The following is an 8,606-nucleotide window of genomic DNA, read 5'->3' as shown; positions in this document are numbered from 1 at the left end:
CAGAGGGGCAGGTCCCGTCCCTATTCTTTTTCTCTGTATTTTCTTTTTTCTTTTGCCCTACCCAGGTACGTGGGGTGTTTCTTGCCTTTTGGGAGGTCTGAGGTCTTCTGCCAGTGTTTGGTAGGTGTTCTGTAGGAGTTGTTCCACATGTAGATGTATGTCTGATGTATTTGTGGGGAGGAAGGTGATCTCCATGTTTTACTCTTCCGCCATCTTGAAGCTCCCCCCTGTAGCTGAGTATTTAGTTCAGATGTATCCCTGTACCAATAGTATCTTTGATTACTCTTCCCTCTTATTATTTCTCATCTAAAAGTTCTTTCTTGTTATTTCCAAACCCATTTAACATTAGAAATTGTGCTGCAGCATACTATGTATTCTATGTTTGCTTATGCTTTTGTTTTGCTGTAAGTATAGTGAATATTATGATATATATATATATTTCTGAAAAAGTTGTGTCTATAGACCAAACATGAATATTTCAATTCAAGTTAGTGTAAATGTTTATGATTTTTGTCTAACTTAATTATGTTCCCTGATATTTATTTGAAAAGACTTGGTTAGATGAAAGATAGCTATATACTGATAAGCTTAATAATGAACTAGGCAATGTAGATTCAGTATTAAAAACCAAAATACACCCATTTAGGTCTTTGTTTTCCAAAACACACCCATTTAGGTCTTTGTTTTCAATGTATTTGCTTTTCCAAGTAGCCAGTTTTAGGAGGTTAATATAAAATCAAGGTTATTTAGTTATCTGTTCTCAGTACATGAAAGGCAAAACATTTCCAAACTATGCCACATTTTTACTGAGACATCCTCAATATATTTATTTATTGTTCTCATGGTTCCAATAAGAACATATATGAAATCTATGAACAGTTTCCGTAGTATCTTATCAGATGGTTATGGCAATACAGGTTTCTCCTGCTCTCTGAAACTAGAGTGCTTCTATGAAAACTTTCGCAAGCTGAAATGGTGTAAAGCAAAACAATTTTCACTTTTCACCTTTTTTTAGTAAAAGTGAAAATTCTCTTCAGATTTCTTTCTGTTATCAGAAACAGGTACTAACATAGATCCTCCTTTTGTAAAAGTGAAGTGGCATAAAGCGAACTTTTGTAAGGTGAGGGACACCTGTAATCTAGTTGAGGATGTTAAATGTGACCATCTCATATTTACTGCAGGATGGCACTGCTTACCATCTTCTTTTGATGTAAAATGACTTCTTTCTTGTAAGTTGCTCTTTAGTAATTAAATACATTTGTTGTTTTTGATTCCAAGTCTGATGACATACAGATTAACGTTTTTTGTGTTGTACTAGCACAAAATGCTTGTGGAGTGAGTCCTTCAATTTTATACTAAAGTCCTTCATTTGAATTGGTAACATCAATGACTTAGACATATTTGTTTTGTAAAAGAATGAATGAATGATCAATTTATAATCTAAATTAAGCTGATGAAAAGAGTTTCAGAACTAAAAATTGAGGTAACTACTCTCTTCTATTAGTACTGACTTTTAGTTCTTCTTTGAATACATATTTTTTCTGTATGTGAACCTTAAAGTTTCTCAGTATTTTATTGTGTGCTAATGTATTAAAATAAATTCATTTACAGTTAAATACTCTATTATGATTTAAAAGTATTCTGTCTTTGAATGTGTATTTAGATTTAAAATTCTTATGGGTGGAAGGGCAAATGAGATCTTTGCAGCTCTTGCTGTATATTTCCTAATTAAAAAAGAAAAAAGTGGGCTTCTCTGGTGGCACAGTGGTTGAGAGTCCGCCTGCCGATGCAGGGGACACGGGTTCATGCCCCGGTCTGGGAAGATCCCACATGCCACGGAGCGGCTGGGCCCGTGAGCCATGACTGCTGAGCCTGCGCGTCCGGAGCCTGTGTGCCACAATGGGAGAGGCCACAACAGTGAGAGGCCTGCGTACCACAAAAAAAAAAGTTTTGCACAGGTCTATATAGAAGCTTTAGCTATATAAATTTAAAATAATAACAATGGCAATAATATAACTTTCAATTCAGTCATCTGAAAATGGCAGACTTAACAGATACAAATATGATGTTGCATATTTAATCTGCTACGTGTGTCATCTTGAACACATGCCCAACGGTTGTGATGAAGGGTGAAACCAGGCTTTATGCTATTACTTGGATTCGGTTATAAGGGGTAGTCCACCCAGAGCAGGTGGCATTGTATGCACTGTCCTATTTAAAAATCTTGCCATTTGGCACCTAGGCCCTGAGGCAGAATTCCAACCAAATTGTCAGTAGGAATGATGCCAACCTAACAGATGAGCGGAAGGCGCCAAAGCTGAGAGTCCATGTTCACGTATCAAATGTGTTTACTTACAGCAGGATTCCCAGTTACAAGTCTTCAAACATGTTCAGAAAAACTGCCAACATGAAGAGGTTGCCCTGCCTTTAATCCTCCTAAATCAAGGATTAACCTTGAATTTATTTTTAGAGATGCAATTTAGCCACAAACCTCTGTTATCTTTTTAAGCTGGAGGAAGAATAGGTAGTTTGGGACTTTTTTTTTTTTCTTTCCAAGATTTATTATTTATTTATTTTTGGCTGTGTCCGGTCTTCGTTACGGCACGCGGGATTTTTGTTGAGGCACGCAGGATCTTTCATTGCCGCGTGGGGCTTCTCTTTAGTTGTGGCATTTGGGTTTTCTCTCTAGTTGTGGCATGCAGGCTCCAGGGCTTGTGGGCTCTGTAGTTCATGGCACACAGCCTCTCTAGTTGAGATGCGCGAGCTCACTAGTTGTGGCGCCTGGGCTTAGTTGCCTTGCAGCATGTGGGATCTTAATTCCCTGACCAGGGATCAAACCCACATTCCCTGCATTGGGAAGCAGATTCTTTACCACTGGACCACCAGGGAAGTCCTGGATTTATGCATTTAATTGCTCAATCCTTTGTTGTTTATCTGGTCGCTCATTATAATAATAATAATTTAAATGCCATTAATTGAAAATTTTGTATTGATTGTATTCATACTAAACTATTGTTTATGAATGATACAGCCACATAACATATAGGACTAATTTTTTAAAAGGATGAAAGTTGATTTCCTTAATATTCCCACAATATTCACTCAAAGCTATAAGTGAGGCAATGAATAATTACCTACGTTTCACCTTTACAAAATAGTGAAAATTAATACTTCACTGGGTCATTTTACCCACAGATGACTCAATGAAAATGTGTGACAGGAATAAATTGCAAATATTTTGTTGAGAGACTCAGTATGATTGTTATTAAAAATCTTGAGGGTCTTCCCTGGTTGCACAGTGCTTAAGAATCCGCCTGCCAATGCAGGGCACACAGGTTCGGGCCCTGCTCTGGGAAGATCCCACATGCTGCGGAGCAACTAAGCTTGTGAGCCACTCCTACTGAGCCTGTTCTCTGGAGCCCGCGAGCCACAGCTACCGAGCCCACATGCTGCAACTACTGAAGCCCACCCGCCTAGAGCCCATGCTCCACAACAAGAGAAGCCACCACAATGAGAAGCCGGCGCAACACAATGAAGAGTAGCCCCCGCTCGCCGCAACTAGAGAAAGCCTGCGCACAGCAACAAAGATCCAATGCAGCCAAAAAATTTTTTTTGAGTTATTTTTTTTTAAATATGTAACTAGGAAATGTTTTAGAGAAAACTGTCGGACAATTACTGTGTTTACTAAAATGGACTAAAATATATTCCTACTTGAAGTTTAGTGGCTGTATAGTAAAATGTGCTGAGACTAAGTCTGATTCACAAAGGTAGTTAGTGCACTTAGTTACTGGTGTTCTCTTCACATAATTTAGCAATTGACAGGGCAACAAAGTTAAAAAATAAATGCAAGTATTTAAAGGCCACAGTTTACAAAGAAAATAAATACTAAGAGAAATCTCATTCTTTTAGCTGTTTCCAGTGTGAGAACAACATGAACTCTCAAAAGGCAAAATTGCTGTGAAAGTAAAGCTTCCAGTTGCTTTATAATCCATATGAAAGCCAAATGCTAATCTCTAGATTGTTTTACTAGATTGCCTCAACATAAGATGCCATTCTTATGAAAAACTTTATGATTTTGTTAAATAAGTAAAGCATGACAGTTATAGGAATCTTAGACAATAAAGACGTGCACAAATAAAAATGGCTATCGAATCACTCCAAATACAACATCAGTCTTTAAAATGCAAATATTTTGTGCTATTTGTACATGTGTTCATATTAAAGTGAGATCACATAAAATGTGTTTAGTACTGAAATCTGTTTTTTATTTTTTTGCTTAAAATATATTGGTACCATCTCCTAATTTAAAAAATACACCTATTGCATCAATTTCAAATTAAGGGTATATTTCAGGACACTTAGATTGTTTGTAATTTTGCATCTTTAAAAAGAGAAACTGTATAGTTCCTTTACTATAGCCTGGAGAACATGTTTAAGTGTTTTCTTAGGTTCTGACCCTGTAGATGGTATTGCCTGACTTAATGTTACACATTTTTGTAAGCATTTTGAATTGCCTTGCAGAAAGTTAACTCTAGTAAAAACTCACACCAACAATGCATGAGAATGAGTTCCCCTACAAAACAAAAAACACTAGCTGTAATCAAAAAATTTTATCATTTACCACCTGATAAGAAATAAATAGAATGTCATTCAAAATATTTTTTCTATTATTATGAATGGCTGAATTATTTGGCCTAGGTTTTATTGGCCAGTTTTATATTTTGTGATTCCTTTATTTGAATGTAAGATCCAATGGTTAAACGTTTATTTTGTTTTGTTCAATTTTCATCTCCAGTAACTAGAACAATTTCTGTAACAGAGGAGGCATTATCCTCAACTATTTTGTTTAACAATTTTTGAAGCATCATTTCTATTCTTTGTTCATTTTCTATTGGCATGTTGACATGTGTGTGTTGGTTTGTGTTATGTGTGTTTTTTTAACTGTAAAATTATTAATCTCTTGTCTACCAAAAATGAAAGTCTATTTTTTTTTCCAATTTCCTGAAATATGTTTATAGCATCTTATCTGCCTCCTTCCCTCCTTCTCTTTCTAATTTTTATTTTAAAGTATATACTGTTAAATAGCTCAGTCTGTTTCCTTTTGCCTTTGGAGTCATGCTTAAAAATCTGTCATTTTAAAAAGATGTCTATTTAAATCCACGCTGGATTTTTTTTTCTAAAAATGTGTTAGATAAATATAATTTTCTCTTAATTTCTAACCTGTTATCCTAACACTATTTATGAATTAGCTCCCTTTTCCTGAAATTGAGTTATATATATATACTACATATATTAAATATCTAGGAATGTTTGACCCTATTTCTCTAGCTTTTGATCTATTCTATTGATATGACCATTTTCCCCCTAGTACCTTGTAGTTTTCACTCAATTGATAATGTGTTTTAAAAGCTGATAAAGTCCTCTTTACTCTTGATTTCATCTACATGCTGTCTAAATTTTAATAAATATTCATTAAATATGAATTGCTCACCTTATTCTTCATTATACATGTTTTGAGTTAGTCATCTTAGTCATTTTTTTCTTCCATAAGCATTTGAGATTTATTTTGGAGGGAGTGGTTTTTTTTTAATGCCCTACTTGTTTTTTAAAAGAATGTTAATGCTTTGGTTAGAAAAGCGATTATACGCCAATAAAGATGTTAATAAAAAAATTCCAATTTTAAATCAATAAAGGATATATTTTGTAAATAAGCATATTTTGTATTTAGGTTAGGAAGTTACCTCCCTGTCTGTTGTGCCAGTCAACGTGCAGCATTACTTAAATTTAGCTATCTGGACTGTGAAAAATCTAAAATGCCATGTGGCTGCTGCCATTTCTCTTGTGCTTCCATCAGTTTGTTATGTGTTTCCTACCTTATAATTAAAAATATATGGGCCATGAGTTGTATGTAAATATGAAGCTTGCTGCATATCCACATATATGGAGGTAAAACTTCAGACGCATAAGCATTTAGCTACAGATATCTAAAAATAATTTTCCTTTGTCTTAAAATACTGTTTTGCAATCAAGAAAATGTATCACGAGGTGGAATTATTTTTCACACAGGTAAAGTAATCCTAATCACAGTTAATGAGCAATATATACTTTCCAAAGCCTCTTATATCAGTGGCAGACGAAGAGCTCTCACAAAAGAATTAAATGTCAAGGCAAACAAGTATAAGGTTTGTATGGTCAAATCATACCTTTTAAGTGAGGATATTGTACTTGAAAGAGAAAATAACCTCTCATTCAGGTACAGGCTATGCTGAATTCACACATGAAATGCTGCCTGCAGATGAGTGTAACATTTCAAAAAAGGTATGTTAGGTTTGGAAAAGCCAAGAGAACGAAAATGAAATGGTCTGGGGCAGGCAGTTGTTTACATGGAGGATGCCCTTGAAGTTGCCAGGGGTGGGTTGTGGGGAGAGCCACACCGAGCTCCTCCAATTTTGGCACAGACAAATGACAGTATCTCAATCTCAGATGAAGTGCCACATTAACACAACCACAAAATCTGTCTCTTGTATTAGTCTAGATTGTCTAAGATGTAAGTATTGATAGGAAATAAGATGTGTGGGACATTTATTCAGGGAAGAGGGAATGGAACCAGGCAAGTCTGGAAGAACCTTTGGGTGATGATGGAGGTCTGACCTCTTAAAGCAGAGAAGAAAGAAAGGAAGTGAAACATGGTTTTAAGAAAATTCTAGTAAAGGTATCAGGCAGTCCTGAGCCAATGTCCCCACTTAGGGGAGTGTTTCCCAGAAATGGTCCATCTTAGTACATCTATCATGCTCGGTCATTGACTAGGAGCAGCTGTGAGAATCACAACTTCCATCCGAACGGGTTCTGCATCTCATAAGGCAGCAACTGCGGCTGCAAGTCATATATGTAGGAGAGCCCATAGATAGATTGTCATGGCAGCCAAAGCATTTGACACCTGTCCCCTCCCCCATGTTTGTTCTTCTAATCTGGATGCCTCTGCTAACTCTCTTCTATACACACTTTCTGATTCTTTATTGAAGTATAAATTAAAAAGCTCAGGGGTCAAGTGAGAGAATAAATACGTGTTGTTACATGATTAAAGTGTATGCACAGTGTGAATCATATAATATATAGTTTGGGTAAATTTAAAATAGACATATTCAAATATATCCCAAGTAGAGAGGATCCTCTCAATTTAAATCAGTTAATGTGAAATTTCAAAGTAAAAGCTCTTTATGTAATTAGACAGCAAAGTGCCACTAACCGCTTTTGTTACATTTTTAAATGCTTCTTTTTAATGTATTATTTATAATGTTTGTTCTTTATCAAGGATTTAAAACTTTCTCCAAAACACTTCTGAAAACTCTGTTTCAAAGTAAATTAGCTACTTTAACTTCTGTTAAAAATAATGTAGTTACACTTTCTTTTAAATAAGAGATTAAGTTTACAGCTGATGGAAGCAGGAAGCTGATCACACTTCTCCTAAAAAAAGTGAATTTTTAGAAAAGCATATTGACCAAGAAACCGTTAAGAACTCAAGAGTTCTAATCATGGTGGGCAGGGGACTCTATAAGCCAGTGGTTTAGGGAAGCCTGTCTAGTTTCGTTCCCATTCTTCATCCCTGAATTTGAAAATAAAGAATGGAGAAGGGATGTAAGGATACCGGAGCTCTTGGGGCACAGCTGATCCAGAGTGCCAGAAAAGACAAATTACAGCTTTCAAGAGATGGGAAATAGTCATGGAAATGAATCACCCTTGCTAAGGTGGTAATGGCTGATTGTTGTATGATAAACAATTCCAGAAAGACTTTGTTGTCAAGAGCCTGAAGGTTAAGGAAAAACATCAGGAAGAATTTCTGACTGACAATCTGAATTCCAGGTGAGTCAGCAGAAAACCTTGTAATAAAAGGCTATACATATGATCAGGGTGAATTAGGAAAACAAGTTAAATAGGATTTAAAATTAATGTGCTGCATGTATATTGTCATTTCCTTAGTGAACTGGTTCTAGGGGGATGATAAGTTCTTTTTATGAATTTTGAGTTTACTTAATTTATTAATATATTTTAATTAAAACACAAGAAATGGTGTATAACACCCTATTAGTAACCTAAAATATGATAAGGTTATTAGCCATCTGTCTTCCTGAAAAGCAATCTCTGAAAATTCTCATTCTGCTGACAAACACATGTTCGCAAACTTGGAATCTTGAACACACACGCTTGGGCACTTAGAGGGGAGCTGCCAAAAAGGAAACGAAGAAAATCAAACTTCAGTTATGAATGGAGAAGCAATGCAGAGAGTGTTATAACTTACTCATGTATGAGGGACAGAAGACTGTATTCTAGTGGAACGCACGAGGCCAGGATAAATCACATGACTGTTGTATATGACCTTCTTTCAATAATCAGGGGAAAAAATGAATCAAAAGGAAAAACTCTCATTATTCTTTGTGATATATTTAGAGAAAAAACAAAAAAAGCATGAAGGCTTACATAAAATGTTCCTTTCCATTAGTATTCATAACTGAGATTGTTTTGGTTAGTTTTATCCAGTTTTATACATTCCAGCTTGCTATATTTTAAGGAGATATTTAGCAATAAAAATGTCTGAACAATTAAAAAAT

The sequence above is a fragment of the Delphinapterus leucas genome, chromosome 3 (assembly GCF_059928025.1).
Source record: "Delphinapterus leucas isolate spDelLeu-1000000601 "Yukka" chromosome 3, BTC_Dleu_Yukka2, whole genome shotgun sequence".
In the NCBI taxonomy this organism is placed as follows: domain Eukaryota; kingdom Metazoa; phylum Chordata; class Mammalia; order Artiodactyla; family Monodontidae; genus Delphinapterus; species Delphinapterus leucas.
This window is presented reverse-complemented; position numbering follows the sequence as displayed.